Source organism: Eubalaena glacialis, chromosome 2 (genome assembly GCF_028564815.1).
Source record: "Eubalaena glacialis isolate mEubGla1 chromosome 2, mEubGla1.1.hap2.+ XY, whole genome shotgun sequence".
NCBI lineage: Eukaryota > Metazoa > Chordata > Mammalia > Artiodactyla > Balaenidae > Eubalaena > Eubalaena glacialis.
In genome coordinates this window covers 160,564,394-160,586,103 of record NC_083717.1, presented here as the reverse complement: position 1 = coordinate 160,586,103, position 21,710 = coordinate 160,564,394, and the positions used below count along the sequence as shown (strand labels likewise).

At 33.3% G+C, this 21,710-nt stretch overlaps 1 protein-coding gene across 11 annotated transcripts in view; it reads right to left on the bottom strand.

The window, feature by feature from the left end:
• The window catches only part of GPHN (gephyrin), a 615,197-nt gene that overhangs the window by 262,675 nt on the left and 330,812 nt on the right, over positions 1 to 21,710 (bottom strand). The gene's annotated exons all lie outside the window — the stretch shown is intronic.

Here is a 21,710-nt window from a genome sequence, read left to right as displayed (position 1 = left end):
TTGAGTTTCTTCTTTAACTACTTTAACTCTTTGAAATAACCTAAAATTGTCTTTTATTTTATTGTTTTTTTCTTGTCCTATTCACAAAGTGTTCATAGCTATTTAAAACTTTCCATACGCTTTTCTTTTTAACTGAGATATAGTTGACAAATAACATTGTATTAATTTTAGGTATACAACATAATGATTTGATATGTGTATATTTTGTGAAATGGTTATCACAATAAGTTAATATCCATCACCACACACAGTACAATTTTTTTCTTGTGATGAGAAGTCTTACAATCTACTCTCTTAGAAACTTTCAACTATACAATACAATATTATTAACTATAATCAACATGCTGTACATTACATCCCCAGGATTTATATGTGGAAATTTGTGCCTTTCGACCATGTTCACGTATTTTACCCACTCACCAACCCCTGCCTCTGGCAACCACCAATCTGTTCTCTGTATCTATGAGTTGATTATTTTTAGATTGCATATGTAAGTGAGATCATATAGTATTTGTCTTTCTCTGACCTATTTCACTTAGCACAATGGACTCAAAGTCCATTCATGTTGTCACAAGTAGCAAGATTTTCTTATTTTTATGACTGAATAATGTTCTATAGCATATATATACCTCATTTCCTTTATCCATTTATCCATCAGTGGATACTTATTTTGTTTCCATGTCCTGGCTATTGTAAATAACGCTGCAGTAAAGATGGAGGTGCAGATATCTTTTTGAGATAGGGATTCTGTTTGCTTTGGATAAATACCCAAAGGTCGAATTGCTGGATCATATGACAGTTCTATTTTTAATGTATTTAGGAACCTCCATCCTGTCTTCCACAGTGGCTGCACTAACTTACACTGCCACCAACAGTGTATGAGAGTTCCCTTTTCTGCATCTCCTCTCCAACACTTGTTATTGTTTTCAATAACAGCCATTCTAATGGATGGGTGTGAGGTGATATCTCATTGTGGTTTTGAGTTGCATTTCCTGAATTAGTGATGTTGAACATCTTCTGATGTGCCTATTGGCCATCTGTATGTCTTCTTTGGAAAAATTTCTATTCAGATCCTCTGCCCATTTTTTAATTTTAAAAAAATTGTTGTTGTTTATAAATTTTGAATATTAACCACTTATGGATACATGATTTGCAAATATCTTCTGCCATTTGGTAGGGTTTCTTTTCATTTTGTTGATGGTTTCTTTTGCTGTGTAGAGTTTTTTAGTTTGATGTAGTCCCATTTGTTTAATTTTGCTTTTGTTTCCTTTGCCTGAGGATACATATCCAGAAAGAGACTGCTAAGACTGATGTGAAAAGTATACTGCCTACGTTTTCTTCCAGGAGTTTTATGGTTTCTGGTTTTACATTCAAGTCTTTAATCCATTTTGAGTTAATTTTTGTGTATGGTGTAAGATAGGGTCTAGTTTCATTCTTTTGCATGTGCTATCCAGTTTTCCCAACACAATTTACTGAAGAAACTGTCCTTTCTCCATTGTATGTTCTTTGCTCCTTTGTTGTAAATTAATTGTCCATATATGTATGGGTTTATTTCTGGGCTCTCAGTTGTGTTCCATTGATTTATGTCTGTTTTTCTGCCAATACCATGCTGTTTTGATTATTATAGTTGTGTAGTATAATTTGAAATCAGGGAGTGTAATACCTCCACTTTGATCATTTTTCTCAAGATTGCTTTGGCTATCCAGGGTCTTCTGCAGTTCTATACAAATTGTAGGATTTTTTTGTTCTATTTCTATCAAAAATGTCATTGGTATTTTGATGGGGATTTCACTGAATCCATAGGTTGCTTTAGGTAATGTGGATATTTTAACAATGTTAATTTTTGTAACATGAGCATGGACTATCTTTCCATTTCTTTGTGTCTTATTCAATTTCTTTCAACAATGTCTTATAGTTTTCACTTCTTTGGATTAATTTACTACAAGGTATTTTATTCTTTTTGTTGTGATTGTAAAAGGAAATGTTTCCTTAATTTCTCTTTATGCTAGTTCATTCTTAGTGTACAGAAATGCAACAGATTTTTGTATGCTGATTTTGTATCCTACAACTTTACTGCATTCATTTATTATTTCTAATAATTTTTCTGTGGAATCTTTAGGGTTTTCTATATATAAAATCATGTTATCCACAAATAGTGACAGTTTTACTTCTTCCTTTCCAATCTGGATTTTTTTTTCTTACCAAATTGCTCTAGCTAGGACTTCAGTACTATGTTGAGTAAGAGTGGCAAGGTGGCAAGAGTGGGTATCCTTCTCTTGTTCCAAATCTTAGAGAAAAAGTTTTCAGTTTTTCACCATTCAGTATGATGTTAGCTGTGGGTTTGTCACATATGGCTTTTATTATGTTGATGTATGCTCCTTCATTTTATTGAGTTTTTTTTTTTTTTAATCATAAATGGGTGTTGACTCTTGTCATATGCTGTTTTTAGGGCATCTATTGATATAATCATGATTTTTGTCCTTCATTTTTGTTAATGTGTTGTATCATGTTGATTGATTTGTGGATACTGAACCATCCTTACATCCCTGGAATAAAGTTCATTTGATCATGGCATATGATCCTTTTAATATATTGCTGTATTCAGTTTGCTAATGTTTTGTTGAGAATTTTTACATCTATGTTTGTCAGACATATTGGCCTGTAATTTTCTGTGTGTTGTTCTTGTCTGGTTTTGGTATTAGGGTAATGTTGGCCTCATAAAAAGAGTTATGAAGTGTTCCCTTCTCTTCTAGTTTTTGGAAGCGTTTGAGAAGAATTGGTATTAAGTCTTTAAATGTTTGGTAGAATTCAGCAATTAAGTTGTCTGGTCCTGGATGTGTTTCTTAGGAGGTTTTTGATTACTGTTTCCATCTCCCTACTAGTGATTGATCTATTCAGATTTTCTATTTCACATGATTCAGTCTTGGAAGAATGTGTGATTCTAAGAATTGATCCAGTTCTTCTAGGTTGTCCAATTTGTTGATGCATAGCTGTTCACAGTATTCTCTTATGATCCTTTGTATTTCTGTGACATTGGCTGTAATTTTTCCTTGTTTCTGATTTTATTTATCTACACCTTCTCTTTTTTCTTAGTGAGTCTAGCTAAAGGTTTGTCAATTTTGTTTATCTCTTTAAAGAACCAGTTTCATTGACTTTTTTCCCATTGCCTTTTTTAGTCTCTATTTCATTTATTTCTGCTCTGATTTTATTTTCTTCCTTATATTGATTTTAGACTTTGTTCTCCCCCCGCCCCAGTTTCTTTAGGTGTAATGTTAAGACTGTTTATTTGAGATATTTCTTGTTTCTTAAGGTAGGCCTTATTGCTATAAACATTCCACTAAGTACTGCTTTTGCTACATCCCATAGATTTTGATATGTTGCATTTTCATTTTATTTGTGTTCAGGTATTTTTTGATTTCTCCTGTTGATTTCTCCATTGACTCAATAGTTGTTCAGTAGCATGTTGTTTAGTCTCCAATATTTTCCAGCTTTCTTCTTGTATTGATAGTTGATCATGCCATGGTGGTGGAAAAGATGCCTGATATGATTTCAGTATTTAAATTCATTGTGACTTCTTTTGTGTTCCAACATATGGTATATTCTTGAAAATGTTCCATGTGCATTTAAGAAGAATATGTAGTCTGCTACATTTTGATGAAATGATCTGTATAAATATCTTAAGTCCATTGTTTCACTTAAGGACTATGTTTCCTTTTTGACTTTATGTTTGAAAGATATATACATTTCTCTGAATTCTTCAATTTCTTTCATCAATGTTTTACAGTTTTCAGTGTACAGGTCTTTCAATTTCTTAGTTAAATTTATTCCTAGGTATTTTATTCTTTTTGATGCAATTGTAAATGGGATTGTTTTCTTAATTTCTCTTCCTGATAATTTGTTATTAGTGCATAGAAATGTAACTGATTTTTATATATTGATTTTGTACTCTGAAACTTTACTAAATTTGTTTATTAGTTTTAACTTTTTTTTGTTTTGTTTTGGTGAAGTCCATAGAGTATACTATATATAATATCATGTCATCTGCAAAGAGAGACATTTTACTTCTTCCTTTCTGATTTGGGTGACTTATTTCTTTTCCTTCTCTAATTGCTCTGGCTAGGACTTCCATTACTATCTTGGATAAAAGTGGCAAGAGTGGCTGTCCGTGTCTTGTTCCTGATCTTAGAGGAAAAGTTTTCAGTTTTTCACCATTGAGTATGATAGCTGTGGGCTTGTCACATATGGCCTTTATTACATTGAGGTATGTTCCCTCTATACCCACTTTGCTGAGAATTCTCATCATGAATGGATGTTCAATTTTCTCAAAATTTTTTTCTGCATCTATGGAGATGATCATATGATTTTTATCCGTCATTTTGTTATTGTGGTCTATCATACTCACTGATTTGTGGATGTTGGGAATTCTTCCATATCTTCTAGGCTGTCCAGTTTGTTGGTGTATAATTGTACATAGCAGTCTCTTTGTACACAGTAGATTCTTTGTATTTTTGTGGTATCAGTTGTAACGTCTCCTTTCATTTCTAATTTTATTTATTTGAGTCCTCTTTTTTCTTGATGAGTCTAGCTAAAGGCTTGTCTATCTTGTTTATCTTTTCAAAGAACCAGGTCTTCATTTCATTGATCATTTCTATTGTCTTTTTAGTCTCTATGTCATTTAAGAAAAATAATACATTTATTTATTTATTTTTGGCTGTATTGGGTCTTTGTTGCTGTGCGTGGGCTTCTGTAGTTGCGGTGAGCGGGGGCTACTCTTCTTCGTTGCGGTGTGCGGGCTTCTCATTGCAGTGGCTTCTCTTGTTGCAGAGCACAGGCCCTAGGCACGCAGGCTCAGTAGTTGTGGTGAGTGGGCTCAGCAGTTGTGGCTCACGGGCTCTAGGGTACAGGCTCAGTAGTTGTGGCGCACGGGCTTACTTGCTCCACGGGGTGTGGGATCCTCTTGGACCAGGGATCAAACCTGTGTCCGCTGCATTGGCAGGCAGATTCTTAACCACTGTGCCACCAGGGAAGTCCCTATTTCATTTTTTTTTTTTTTTTTTTTACTCTGGTCTTTGTTATTTCCTTCCTTCCACTGCAGGCTTAGTTCTGTTTTATTTTTTAAAAATTCTTTGGAGTGTAACGTTAGGTTGTTTCTTTAAGCTCTTTCTTCTTTCTTAATGTAGGCATTGATTGCTCTGAACTTCCCTCTTAGAACTGCTTTTGCTGCATCTTATAAGTTTTGGTATGTTGTATTTCCATTTTCATGTGTCTCAAGATATTTTTTGATTTCTCTTTTGATTTCTCCTTTGACCCACTGGTTATTTAGTAGCATGTTGTTGAATCTCCATATATTTGTGGATTTTCCAATTTTCTTCTTGTAATTGATTTCTAGTTTCATACTACTGTAGTCAAAAAAGATGACTGATATGATTTTAATCTTCTTAAATTTCAAGATTTGTATTGTGGCTTAACATGTGATCTATTCTGGAGAATGTTCTATGTGCATTTGAGAAGAATGAGTATTCTGTTGCTTTCCATCTGATCTAAAGTGTCATTTAAGTCCAATGTTTCCTTACTGATTTTCTGTCTGGATGATTTATCCATTGATGAAAGCGGAGTACTGAAATCTCCAATTATTGTATTTGCTGTCTATTTCTCCCTTAAGGTATGTTAATACTTGCTTTATATACTTTATATTCATAGGTGCTCCTATGTTGGGTGTGCAAATATTTACAAACGTTATATCCTCTGGTTGGATTGATCCCTTTATGATTATACAGTGACCTTCTTTGTCTCTTATACAGTCTTTTGTTTAAGTTTATTTTGTCTCATACAATTATAGCTATCCCAGCTTTCTTTTGCTTTTTATTTGCATGGAATATCTTTTTCCATCCTTTTACTTTCAATGTGTATGTATCCTTATGTGAGAAGTTAGTCAGGCAGCATATAGTGGGGTGCTTTTTTTAAAAAAAATTCATTCAGCTACTGTATATTTTGATTGGAGAATTTATTCATTTAAAGTAATTATTGATAAGTATGGACTTATTGCCATTTTGTTAACTATTTTCTTGCTGTTTCATAATTCCTTTGTTACTTTCTTCTTCTCTTGCTCCCTTCCTTTGTGATTTGATGATTTTTTTGGTAGTAGTATGCTTAGATTCCTTTTTATTTACCTTTTGTGTATCTACCACAGGTTTTTGCTATGTGGTTACCGTTAAGCTTATGTAAAACATCTTTTATTTATAAGTCTATTTTAAGCTGATAACAACTTAAGTTCAAACACATTCTAAAGCTCTACATTTTTACTCTTCCCACTATGTTTAATGCTTTTGATGTTGCAATCTGCATCTTTTTGAGTATTCACTAAACAGATTATTGTAGTTATAGTTACTTTTACTACTTTAACCCTTCACACTAGATAAGTGGTCAATCCACCGCCATTACAAGAGTAGATTATTCTAAATTGAACTATGTATTTACCTTTACCAGTGAGGTTTACATTTTCATATGCTTTCCTGTTAGCACTCTTTCATTTCAGCTTAAAGAAGTCCCTTTAACTTTTCTTGTAAGGCCAATCTAGTGGTGCTGAATTCTTTTAGCTTTTGCGTGACTGGAAATTCTTCACCTTTCCTTTAACCCTGAAGGACAACTTTCTTGGGTCAAGTATTCTTGGTAGACAATTTTTTCACTTCAGCACTTTAAATACATCATGTCACTCCCTTCTGGCCTGCAAAGTTTCTGCTAAAGAATCTACTGAAGGTATTATGGAAGTTTCCTTATATATAAAAAGTTGTTTTTCATTCTTGCTTTTAAGAGTCCCTCCTTGTCTTTATAATTTTTGACAATATAATTGCAATATGTCTTTGTGTGGGTGGGTCTCTTTGGATTCATGTTTACTGAAACTCTCTGGGCTTCCTGGATCTGGATGTCTGTTTCCCACGTTATGGACATTTTCAGCCATTAATTATTCCTTTAAATAGGTTTCTGTCCCTTCCTCTTTTCTCTCTGGGATTCTTAGAAATGTTAATATTATTCTGCTTGATGTTGTCCTGTAAGTCCTGTAAGCTATCTTCACTCTTTTTCTTTCTGTTCCTCTTTCTGGATGAGTTCTATTGCCCCGTCTTCAAGTTCCTCAATCCCTGCTTCTGCATTATCTAGTGCTGTTGAACCCCTGTATTGAAATTTTCAGTTCAGTTATTGTATTCTTCAGGTTTGTGACTTCTGTTTGGTACTTTCTTATATTCTCTCTTTGTTGAAATTCTTACTTTGTACATGCATTGTTCTCCTGACGTTGGTGAGCACGTTTATGACCATTATTTTGAACTTTTTTTCAGGTAAACCATTTATGTCTGTTTCATTAAGGTCTTTTTTTGAGGTTTTGTCTTTTAGGTACAGATTGATACATGCCTCTGGGATCTTTGTAATTTTATGAAGCAAGTTCATTCTAACTGTGCTTATGTCATTTCTTTTTCTAAGTATAGTGGTCATAAATTTATCCTTACTTAGAATGATGTTGGGTCTATCTACATTTTTAATTTATCAAGTATTACAAAACGTGGAATATATTGTCCAAGAATATAACTATTTTCCAAGGATGCTTCCAAGAATGTTCCAAGTTTTATTAACTCCCTCCACCACAAGGTTAGTGACAAATTAAAATTCAGTCAATACTTTTAATTCCAACCTTTTGGTCATCAAGCCCAGGCCTGTTATGTCTCCAATAATACTTCATTTGCTCTAGGTTGATACCCAGATAGCAGTGTTAATAAAGCTATGGGTACAAACTTCTATCAGTACTGTATGTACATAATAATTATAATACCTAGACCACTATTTCTGTATGTGTGTTATGTGTGTATGTGTGATATAATTAAAAGCCTTAGTATATAGCCATGAGAAATTATATCAGTTTTTTCCCCCTCAATCTCTTTGGCCTTTTATTTTGCCAAAAATATGAGATCAGACTTAACAAAAATTCTTTGTTAGTTCCCTGTTCTCTTTGAATGTTTAAAAATTAATTTTGAGATGTGGTTTTTCATTTCTAGAATGTCCAGAGTTATTGTAAGAAGAAAGTACTTTTCATTTATATAAACCTTTTTGGTTAATGAATTATTTTTACAAACACTATTTTACTTAATAATTTTGAGAAACATAAGCACCATATTCTTAGCATATTCCAAAACTTATTAAATGACCTGCAGTAAGTATTATGGGATAAATGCAACCCAATTCCTTAAGGAGTTTACAAATATTAATACAGATCACAAAAGCATATAAACAACTACAAGATAGTAGGTGATGACACAAATTATCCTAAAATACAATGAGTTCAAAATAAGAGCAATAAATTTCTTTGGGAGGGTATGAAGTATGTCTTTATGCAAGAGATAGCTCTTGAGTGAATTTATAAAGGAAAATATTTCAACAGGTAGAAAAGTGGGGGAACGGCAAGAAAAAGAGGATAGTTTTAAGTGCAGGGGAAAAACAAGATAAAAGCACAGAGACAAAAAAAAAAGCACCAAGTACTTTTTGAGTATATTAAGTCCTTCATCTAGTGAGAGCACATTGTACTCAGAGAAGTAATGTGAGATAAGAAGTACCAGTGGGAAGACGTTGCAGTCTGAAAGATTAATAGTTCGCAATGTGTGGTCTCTGTGCCAACAACATATGCATCATTTGGTAAATTGCTAGAAATGTAAAACGTTCCACACTGCCCTGCTCCTTTCCTCACTGCGACTGACCTACTGAATCAAAAACTATGGGGTGAGATCTAGCACTTAGTATCTTACTAAGCTCTCTAGTTGATTTTGTTCCATGGCAAAGCTTGAGAACTACTGTGATAAACTATGCTTGAATTTTGGTACTACTACTTATTATCAGTGTAAACTTGCCTTAGTTACTGAGTCTCTTTAATGCAGTTTTCAAAATCTGAGTTGTTGTAAGCATTAATATAATCCTTGACATATAATGTACAGTACAGTGGATACATAATGTACAGTATAGTACTTAATGGATACTTAATAAGTGCCTGGTCCTTTTTCTCTTAGAAAGTATATTGTGATTAGACACTGGAAGTCATAAATTCACTATAAAGAGGTAGATCGTATTACTAAGGTATCGGGGACCACTGATGGATTCTGTTCAATACAATCAAGCACTACTTGAGGAATAACAGTCTAAAATAAACGGAAAGGGGATAATACAGATATAAAGAAACAAAAGTCTGATAATAGAAACACTAAATACAAGTTGAATGATTCTTGGTATATGTTCTGTGATGTATCTGTTTCAGTACCTCATACAGTACCTTGTTTTTTCTAGAGAAATCCTACTTCCTTTTCTACTGTTTTTTCACTTTTCTTTTTTTGCAGGGAGAAAGGGGGCAACACCTGATTTTTTTTCTTTTGCTATTAATGATATGGCAATGAGATTGAGAAGACTTGTGAAAAACTTAACATCTAACAGTTAACTAGTGTTTGTTATATGCCATGTGTTTTACTGGCATTTTTACATTACACACAAAACACCCCCTCGAGGTATGTATACAATAGTATATTACCTTCTAGTTTTTTATATGTAAATATAAATTACTGTCAACTTTGACAGATATTACTTGCCTTTTAGCTCTCATTTTTAGATATTTCTATATCTGATACAGAAGATAAATTATTTTTGTAAGCACTATAGTTAGAATAGCAACATTTTATTCAATGAAAGTTTGAGATATATTTGCCTGAATTTATACTTACAAAATAAATCTCAGAAATTAAAAAGGAAATTAGAAATAGAGTAATAGGATTTTTGTTTATTTCCTCTGAAAGAATGTTCTAGTTTTTGTCTTCTTTAAAGATATCAAATGAGAAGATGCATAAACAGCCAGAAATATTCAATATTAAATGGTAATGTAACAGTAGTTTTTTAAAAAATAAAGAATATATTTAAAAATCAGGTGAACTTGGCTAGTGCACAAACTTAAATGATAGACTGAACTGTCATTAATCTCAATATAAACTCATCTAATGGAGAGCTATCAGGGGAAAAAAACAAAAAAACAAGTACAAAAGACCCTGAACCTATTTGCTGATTAATTGTGGGATAATTTAACATAAATTTCTTATTTAAAAACACCTTCTAAAATATATAAAGTATGGTTATCAGAATGAATTAATTCATTCATTCCATAAATATTTACTGAGTACTTACCATGGGCAATAAGCAAACAGTGTTGCCCTAGGGGAGTTTACAGATTTATAGGAAAATATCAGTAAGTATTAAGATAGTTAACTAAGTTATAGGCATGTTAATAGCTATAGGAATAACAGGAAGGGCACTTTAGTCTTAGTTGGGGGAGGGCAAGGGATGGTTAGGGAAGGCTTCTAGAAGGAAGGAAAACCTAAGCTGCTACCTGAAGAACAGGTGTTATCAGTTAGAGTGGGAAGAACATTCCAGGCAGAGGAAATGGCATGAACAAAGGACTCGGAAGCTACAGACAGAACCTGATGTGTGTAGTAACAATAATAAGGGTGGGTGGGTGGAATGGAGTGAATGTTTGTATCCTCCCCAAATTCATATATTGAAATCCTAACCCTCAATATGATGGTATTAGGAGTTGGGGGTTTGGGGAGGTAATTAGGTCATGAGAGTAGAGCCCTCATGAATGTGATTTAGTGCCCTTAAAGAAGAGACTCTAAAGAGAGCTACAGAGCACCCCACCTGTCACTATGTGAGTTCTTTTCTGTATCCTCAGTAGTGTACAACCTGGAAGAGGGTTCTCATCAGAATCTGACCGTGCTGGGCCCCCTATTCTCAGACTTCTAGCCGCCAGAACTGTGAGAAATAAATTTCTGTTGTTTATAAGCCACCCAGTCTCTGGTTCTGTTATAGCAGCCCAAATTAAGACAGTGGGAGATGCTGCTAAATAGACAGCAGAGACAATTTACATAGGTCCTGGAAAGTAATCTTAAAGAATTCAGTCTTTATCCATAGAAAAATGAGATACCACTGAAGTTTTAAGCAGAGAAATAACATACTAATATTTGTGTTTTCAAAAGATGTCTCTGGGCTGCAATGTGGAAAACTGATTGAAGAGGTGCAAAGAAACCAGTTAGAATGTTGGAATATGAGAGGTGAGTTAGGATGGTTGCAATGGTGATGAAGAAAAATAGACAGGTTATAGTTTTTAAATGACTTACAGAGACTTACAGAGTCTTAAGTTTTCGTGACTTACAGAGACTATAATGAGACAGTAACCTTTTAATCCTAAAATATATATATTTTTGTAAATTACATAAAGAATAATTTTTTAAAATGGGACATACTTGGATGAAAACTAAGTCCTAGTATAGATTAATACCAGAATTTTGATATTCTGTGTTAACTTGATCACAATAGGCATGGATATAAAATAATATGAAAAATACAATTTTGTTTCCCTTAAAAAGAAATTTTTATTAAGTATTAAATACATACAGTTTGTAATATATGTATAAAATGTAGACAATAATGAAAAAAACCTACCTATGTACCTACAGTCTAGGTTAAGAAACAGACTATTGTATCTTCAAAGACTCTGTGTGCCTTATCCTGATCTCAAGTCCCATTTTTCCTCAGATAACTATTTTCCTGAATTTAAAAATCATTCCCTTACTTATTTTTGTAACACCTTTATTGAGATATAATTCACATACTATACAACTTACCCGTTAAAGTGAAAAAAAATATTTTTAGTGTATTTCAGAGTTGTGCAACCATCACCACAATCAATTTTAGAATATTATATTAACCCTCCCCCCGCCCAAAAAATCCCATACCTATCAGCAGTCCACATTTTCTCCCAACCCTCAGACCTGAGCAACCACTAATCTACTTTCTGTCTCTATAGATCTGTATATTCTGGACATTTCACATAAATGGAATCATATAACGTGTGGCCTTTTGAGATTGGCTTATTTTGTTTTCAAGGTTCATCCATGTTGGAGTATATGTCAGTCACAGTTTACTTAAAAAAAATACTTTTGCACATAGGTTTATAGAAATATATTGTTCAGTTTAGCATGTTTTTGAAATTTACACAAATGGAATCATGCAACATATATTCTTATATAACTTGGTTTTCCTCACTCTATGTTGTATTTGTGAGATTCCTCCATGTTGACATTCATTTTCACTGCTGTACAATATTCTATTGGATAAATAAAATGTGGTATAGTTATGCATTCTTCTGCTGATGGACATTTTTTGCTTCCATTTGTTGCTATTACAAAAAATCCAACTATTAACTTTCCTTTACATTTCTCTTGGTATATATGTGCAAGTCTTTCCCTAAGGCAGTGTTCTTCAACTTGCAGGTCAAAACCAATTAATAGAGCAGTACACTGACTTAAATAGTCTTAAGTAGCATACATACACACACAAATACAAAAAACAGAAAAGAAAATATCAGAATGCCTTTCTTGTAGTTAGGATAACTATTGTTTCCAAAAACTTGTACCTTCTAAACACATATGTGTCCATATATATGCATATATACATACCCACATACACAGAGCCATACACATACATATGTGTGAGGGTATTGGATTACAATGTGAAGTATATGTTTTAGTATGGCTCATGGTCAAAAAAGTGAAAGCTACTGTTCTAGGGAATATCACCAGATGCGGAGTTTATAAGTCATAGTAATAGCAGATGTACAGCATTACTACATAAAAACAAATCATATTCCATAGTGTCTGTACCAATTTATACTATCAGCAGCAGTATTGCTGTCTATCCTGACAAAGCTTGATACTGACATAGTTTTTTCTTTTTGTCTTGTTTTTAGTTTAGCATTTGTTTTATTTTTTTAAAAATTGAGGTAAAATGGTATATAACATTATATAAATTTCAGGTATGCAACATTATAATTCAATAGTTGTGTAAACTTCAAAATGATTACCACCATAAATCTAGTTATCATCCATCAACATATAATTGATACCCTTCACCCATTTTGCCCACCCTCAAGTCCCCTTCCCCTCCGGTAACCACCAATCTGTTGTCTTTATCTATGAGTTTGTTTTTGTTTTATTTATTTGCTCACCCCCATTCATGGGAAATGGAGCCCTCCCCTCTTTTTTTTAATTGAAGTATAGTTGATTTACAATGTTGTTAATTTCTCCTGTACAGCAAAGTGATTCAGTTTTATATATATATATATATATATATATATATATATATATATATATATATATATATATATATACACACACACACATTCTTTTTCATATTCTTTTCCACTGTGGTTTATCACAACATATTGAATATAGTTCCCTGTGCTATACAGTAGGACCTTGTTGTTTATCCATTCTCTATATTACAGTTTGCATCTGCTAATCCCTAACTCCCAACTGATCCCTCCCCCAACCCCCTCCCTCTTGGCAACCACAAGTCTGTTCTCTATGTCCATGAGTCTGTTTCTGTTTCGTAGATAAGTTCATTTGTGTCATATTTTAGATTCCACATATAAGTAAGATCATATGGTATTTGTCTTTCTCCATCTGACTTATTTCACTTAGCATAATACCCTCAAGGTCCATCCATGTTGTCCCAAATGGCATGATTTCCTTCTTTTTTATGGCTGTGTTGTATTCATACATATATATACAAATAAAACATTTTCCTTATCCATTCATTCATTGATGAGCATTTAGGTTGTTTCCATATCTTGGCTATTAGAAATAACTGCTTCAGTGAACATAAGGATGCATGTATCTTTTCATACTGTAATTTCATATTCTTCAGATAAACACCCAGAAGTGGATTTTTTTAAACATCGGGATGAACAGATGATAGATAAGTGATAAAGCAACTATAGTAAAGGTTAACGGTAGAATTTAGTTAGAATACATAAAGGTATTCACTGTAAAATTCTTTCAATTTGGTATATGTTTGTTATTTTTCATAATAAAAGCTTGGAGTAAAATTACTTTAACTTAAATTTTCTAAGAGTTTTTTCAAAGCAATGCCATACTGGAAGATCCTTTCATTCTAACCACCATTCATTGATCTCATCCTGTAAACAGCTCTGAAAATACCACCTGCCCTAAGAGGTGTCCATAGAGTTAAGAAAAAGAATTTCATATTTCACCTTGACCAGTTTGGACGAGGATATCCTACTGATTTTCTCTAAATTCCCTGTCTACTATATTTATCCTTATTTCCCACCCTTAGAAAGGTATTGGGACTCTATATAAGTATATTATTGTTTATTTATGTTTTAGCTTATTATTTTTCTTCTGTAATTTATGTATCTCCATCTGTTTGTGCAGGGTGCCTAAGAATTGTAAACTTCTGGAGGGCAGGTATGGACTTTTTTGTATACCATCTAATACAATGTCATGATCATTTATTTATGCACTTAATTCAATTTTTATGAAACAAGGTAAGTTCAGAAAATTGTGCTGTTATAATCTCCACATTATAAAATAAACAAGAAATAAACATGAAATAAACCTTACAAAAGACTCCATTTTGAAAAAAACATTTTGGGTTTATAGGATAACAACTGGTGTATCTATCTTCATTTTTTATCTAACAAACTTGATAAACTCTTCCACTGGTTCTAAAAGACTAGTGATTTCTTGTAAGTTTCTATACAGATAATCATGAAGCTGTGTTTTGGCCTTTTCAATGCTTATACAATTTCTTTTACTTTGCACAATACTGAATAAAAGTAGTTATAGTAGGACTCTGTCTTATTCCTAACTTTAAAGAGAAGACTATTAGTCTAACATCTAATTATTAACTATATTTGCTTGATCAGATTAAGGGAGTTCTCTGTTCGAATCCCAGATTGCTAAGAGCTGTTATTCATAAGTGGGTGTTGAATTTAATAAATGCTTTTTTATGAACCCATTGAGAAGACCACATGGTTTTTTCTTCTTTACTCTGTTAATAGGTGACTCATGTTAATCAGTTATCTAATGTTGAACTATCTTTGTATTCTTGAAATAAATCTATCTTGGTTTTGATGTATCATTTTTTATACATTGCTGGATTTGTTGTGTTAATATTTTATTTTTGAAGTTTTTATCTACGTTCACCATGACATTAGCCTATAGTTTTCCTTTTTCTACTATCCTTTTCCAGATTTGATAACAGGATTATCCTAGTTTCATAACATGAATTAGGAAACGTTTACATTTCTACTATTCTCGGGAACAGTTTATGTAAGACTGGATCTGTTCCTTGAAAGTTGTATAGAATATGTCTATAAAATGAATTAAACTTATTTTTAAAAAAAGAAAGTTCATTTTTTAGAAGAGTTTTAGATTTACAGAAAAATTAAAATAGTATAGAGTTCATATATACCCTGCACCCAGCTTCCCCTATACATTATTCATATTTCCTAACGTCCTTTTTCTGTTCCAGGTTCCCATCCAGGTTATCATATTACATTTAATTTTCATGTCTCTTTATGCTCCTCTTGGCTGTGACAATTTCTCAGACTTTCTTTGGCTATAATGCTTTTGACAGTTTTAGAAGGCAGCTGTGCTCACCACTATACCACTAACGCTCTCTTGACAGTTTTCGAGTACTGGTCAGGTATTTTGTAGAGTGCCCCATTACTGAGTTTGCCTGATATCCTTCTCATAATGGGATTTAGGGTGGAAGACCATAGAAGTAAGGTGTTATTTTCATCACATCATAGCAAAGGTCCATGCAATCAACATGATTTATGCATGTTATTAATCTTGATTACCTAGCTGAGGTAGTTGGGAGATTTCTCCACAGTAAAGTTACTCTTCTCCTCTCCTTTCCATACTGTACACTTTGGAAGGAAGTTATTGTGTGCAGCCCATGTCAAGGAGTGGGGAGTTTTGTGTCCCCTCCTCGAGGGTGGAATGTCTACATAAATTATTTGGAAATCTTCTGTAAGAGAGATCTGTCTCTTCTCCCTCACTATTAATTTATTCAATTATTTATTGATATCAGTAAGGACTCTTGAATATTTATTTTATACTTTAGGTTATAATCAAATACTACTTTATTTTGTTGCTCAAACTGTTCTATCTTTGGCCATTAAAAGCTTTGTCAGTTGGCTCCTATGTTCCTGTGACATTCATCCATAATATGGCTTTTTATTTTTTTTTTTTTGAGCACCTCCTTACTTTCAAGCACTAAAAGATACTCCAGGGTCATTTTGTATATTTCTTGCCCCAGCCCTACAATCAGCCATTTCTCTGAGGCGAAATTCCATTTATTGGAAAATGGTATTCAAAACCAAGAACTGAGCATTAGGTACGGTTGTTGTTACTGGGGTGTTGTTTCTTTTAGGTCCTCTCTGTTGATAGAGCAAAGGAATATATGTGTGCATGCTAACCTGCATATATATACATATCTACAAATATTTCTATATATCTCATTTGTATCTATATTAAACCTAACATGAATCCATACTGATTTCTCCAACTCTGATCCATTACACCACATGGATCATTCTAGCCTCCTCCTCTTGCTTGTAACTATGTGATTTCCTACTGTATCAGTGAGAAATATGGTTCCCACCACTCATCACCCATTTACATAATTGTTCAATCCCAGTAAGGGCTCTGACTTACAATGATTTCTGACTTATGATTTTTTGACTTCATGATGGTGTGATAGTGATATACATTCAGTAGAAACCATACTTCAAATTTTGAATTTTGATCTTTTCCTGGGCTAGCAATATGTGGTATGATATTCTCTCCTAACGCTGGGCAGCAGCAGTGAGCTGCAGCTCCCAGTTAGCCATGCAATCATGAGAGTAAAAAATGATACACTTACAACCATTCTTTACCCATATAACCATTCTGTTTTTCACTTTCAGTATAGTAGTCAATAAATTACTTGAGATAGTCAACACTTTATCATAAAACAAGCTTTGTGTTAGATAATTTTTCCCAACTGTAGGCTAATATAAGTGTTCCGAGCACATTTAAGATAGGCTAGGCTAAGCTATGATGTTTGGTAGGTCAGAGGTATTAAATGCATTTTTGACTTATAATAGAATGGGTTTATTGGGATGTAACCCCATGTCAAACTGAGGAAGATCTGTACAAATATAGTAATATCAGAATTGTTAATGCACACCAACATGGACTACAACATTATCAACAAAAATGCTTATGTATAGTTCCTTTCACCTTCAGTCTTATAAACCCCACTCATATCCAAAGTTATTTAGATCAGTGTCTTTTCCCTCTATCCCCTTTAGTGACACTGTTTCCTGTATTTGTAAGACATTTAGATTCTCTTGTCAGAGTCTGCATTATTTTATGTCTAAATAATGTTTTTTTAAAAATTTGCATATAGTAAGCATTCTTTGTGATATAAAGTTCTGTGAGTTTTGACAGATGCATAATGTCATGTTTCCATATTTCACCACTACAGTATCATACAGCATAGTGTTACAGCCCTAAAAATCTGCTGTGACTCATCCATGCCTCTATCCCCCTCTCCCCACAGACCCCTGGTAGTCACTGTCACTGATCATTTTACTGTCTCTATAATTTTACTTTTTTCAAAATGTCATAAAATTGGAATCATACAGCATTCATCCTTTTCTGACTGGCTTCTTTTACTTAGCAATATGCGCTTAAGGATCCTCCATGGTTTTTGTGTGTGTGTGTGTGTGTGTGTGTGTGTGGCTTGATAGCTCATTTCTTTTTAAACACTGAATAATATTCCATTGTATGGATGCACCACAGTTTGCTTATCCATTTATCTATTGAAGTATATCTTGGTTGATTCCAGCTTTTGGCAATTGTGAATAAAGTTCTTATAAACATTCACATGCAGATTTTTTCATGCATATAAATTTTCAAATCAATTGGGTAAATATCTAGGAGCGTCTTCTTTATTTTTGATGTAAATTCTTTTTCAGTTATTATGATAGAATAACTAGACAGAAGATCAACAAGGATATAGAAGAACTAAAAAACACCATCAATCAACAGGATCTAACTGACATTATAGAACATTTCACCTGACAAAATAATCTACAGTGTTCTCCTATGCCTATGGAACATTCACAAAGAGAGATCATATCCTGGACCATAAAAATAAACCTCAGCAAGTTTAAAAGAATTGAAATCATACACAGTGTGTTTTCTAACCACAATAGGATAAAATTAGAAATCAATAATAGAAAGTTAACAGAAAAATTCCCATACACTTCAAACCTAAACCAAGTTTATAAACTTTTGAATAACCAATGGATGAAAGAAGTCTCAAAAGAAATGAAAAAAATATATTGAAGTGGGTGAAAATGAAAGGACAACATATCAAAATCTGTGAGATTCACCTAAAACAGTGTTTCTAAAAATACATTTAAAAAGAGGTAAGGTCGCCAATCAATAATATAAGCTCCCACCTTAAGAACCTTATAGAGCAAAATATGCTCCCCCCTCCAACCTCATGACCAAGTTAATGAAGGGCTGTTACAGCAATTCCTTTTACCCAGTGCATTATGTCTAGCTATTAAGAAAAAAATTACAAGGTATACTAAAAGGCAAAAAACACAATTTGAAGATGAGCAAACATCAGAACCAGACATGGCAGGGGTGCTTAAACTATAAGACCAGGAATTTAACACAACTATCTGAGGGCCCAATGGTTAAAGTAGACAGCATGCAAGACCAAATGGGCAATGTAAGCAGAGAGATGGAAATCCTGAGAAAGAACCAAAAAGAAATGCTAGACATAAAAAACAATGTAAAAGAAATAAAGAATGCCTTTGATGGGCTCCTTAGTAGACTGGACACAGCTGAGGAAAGACTCTCTGAGCTAGAGAATATATCAATAGAAACCCTGAAAACTGAAAAACAAAGAGAAAAACAACTGAAAAAAACAAAACAGAATATGCAATGACTGTGGAACAACTATCGATACAAAAGGTGTAATATATGCGTAATGGGAATACTAGCAGAAGAAAGAAAGGAACAGAAGAAATATTTGTAGCAATAATGACTGAGAATTTCCCCAAACTAATGTCAGACACCAAATTACAGATCCAGAAAGTTCAGAGAACATCAAGTAGAATAAGTGCCAAGAAAACTACACATAGGAGTATCATTTCAAACTACAGAAAATCAGTGATTAAAAAAAAGATCTTGAAAGAAGCCAAAGGGGAAAAACTCTTACCTAAAGAGAAACAAAGGAAAGCATTACATCTGATTTCTCCTTAGAAACCATGCAAACAAGAAGAAAGTGGAGTGAAATATTTAAAGTGTTGAGAGAAAAGAAAAACCAACTTAGATACTATACCCTGTGAAATTATGCTTCAAAAGTGCAGGACAAACAAAAATTGGGGGTATCTGCTGCCAACAGATCTGCCATGCAAGAAATGTTAAGAGAAGTTCTTTAGAAATGTCCATATCTGTAGAACTAAGTCAATTTGCTGTACAGCAGAGATTGGCACAACACTGTAAATCAACTATACTTCAACAAAAAAAAAATTAAAAAGAAAGTTCTTTAGAAAGAAGGGATCAGAAACTCAGATCTATGTAAATTAAGGAAGAGCATCAAAGAAGGAATAAGTTAAGGTAAAATAAAAACTTTGATTTTTCTCATTCTTAATTGATCTAACATGTAACAGTCTGTTCAAAATTGTAGTAATAATGTATTTAATTATGTATATTTATGTATATATATGTTTATGTATACTTATATATAAGTGAAATGAATGACAGCAATGATATAAGAGATGCGAAGAAGGAATTAGGATAACTTTATTACTATAAGGATAACTTCATTATTATAAGGTGTTCACAGTACCTGTGAAGTAGTATGATGTTACTTGAAAGTGGACTTGGATTAGCTGTAAATGTATATTGCAAACTCTAAGGCAACCACTAAAAAAAAGTAAAAAAAGAAGTTTAACCTATATGCTAAGAAAAGAGAAAAAAATAGAATCACATAAAAGCCTCAATTACAACCACAAGTGGCAGAGAAAAAGAGTGGAAGATAAAAACAGGAACAAAAAAGGGCAAGAAATAGAAAACAGTAACAAATATGGTAGACATTATTCCAATTATAATCACTTTGAGTACCAATGGTCTAAATCCACGAATTAAAAGACAGAAATTGTCAGAGTGGATTAAAAACACGACCCAATTATATGTCGTGTACAAGAAATCCATTTTAAATATAAAAGACACATATAGATTAAAAGTAAATAGATGTATAGAAATATACCATGCTAACATTAATCAAAAAAGCAGGAGTAGCTATATTAATTTCAGACAAAGCAGACTTCGAAGTCAGGAAAGTTATCAGGAATAAAGAAGGACATTACATAATGATAAGGGGATCAATTCTCCAAAAAGATATAATGATCTTTAATGTGTATGCCCCTAACAAAAGTGTCAAACTATGTGAGACAAAACCACAAAACTGCAAAGAGAAATATATGAGTCCACTAATATAGTTGGAGACTCAACACCCTTCTGTCAGAAATGGACAGATATAACTCAGGGAAAATCAGTAAGGACACAGTTGAACTCAACAACACCATCAATCAACTGGGTATAATTGACACCTACAGAAACTTCACCCAACAACAGCAGAAAACACATTCTTCTCAAGCTCACATGGAACATTCACCATGATAGACCACAATCTGGGCCATAAAATATACATCTCAACAAATTTAAAAGAATAGAAATTATACAATGTCTACTTTCAGACCACAATGGAATTAAACTAGAAATTAAACTTCTTCAATAACAAGAAGATAACTGAAAAATCCCCAAATTCTTGCAGATTAAATAACACTCCTGGAATTAATAAGTGATTATAGCAAGGCTGCAGGATACAAAGTAAATATACAAAAGCCAATTGCTTTCCTGAATGCCAGCAACAAACAATAGAAACTTGAAATTAAAAACATAATACCATTTACATTAGCACTCCCCATAATGAAATACTTAGGGATATATCTAACAAAATATGTTCAAGTTCTGCATGAGGAAAACTACAAAACCCTGAATGAAATAAATAAATAAATCAAAGAAGAACTATATAAATGGACAGATATTCCATGTTCATGGACAGAAAAACTGAATATTGTCAGGATCTCAGTTCTTCCTGACTTGATCTACAGATTTCATGCAACCCAAATCAAAATTCAAGCAACTCATTCTATGGATATCAGCAAACTGATTCTAAAGTTTATAATAAGGAAGGGACTTCCCTGGTGGCGCAGTGGTTAAGAATCCGCCTGCCAATGTAGGGGACACAGGTTCAAGCCCTGGTCTGGGAAGATCCCACATGCCACGGAGCAACTAAGCCCGCGCGCCACAACTACTGAGCCTGCGCTCTAGAGCCCGTGAGCCACAACTACTGAAGCCCACATGCCTAGAGCCCATGCTCCACAACAAGAGAAGCCACCACAATGAGAAGCCCGTGCACTGCAACAAAGAGTAGCCCCTGCTTGCTACAACTAGAGAAAGCCTGTGCGCAGCAACGAAGACCCAACGCAGCCAAAAATAAATAAATACATAAATTAAGTAATTAATTAAAAAAATAAAGTTTATACGGAGAGACAAAAGACCCCAAGCAGCCAACACAATCCTGAAGGAGAACAAAGTTGGAGAACTGATACTAACCGACTTGGAGACTTATTATAAAGCCACAGTAATCAAGACTGTGGTATTGACAAAAGAACAGATAAACAGATGAATGGAACA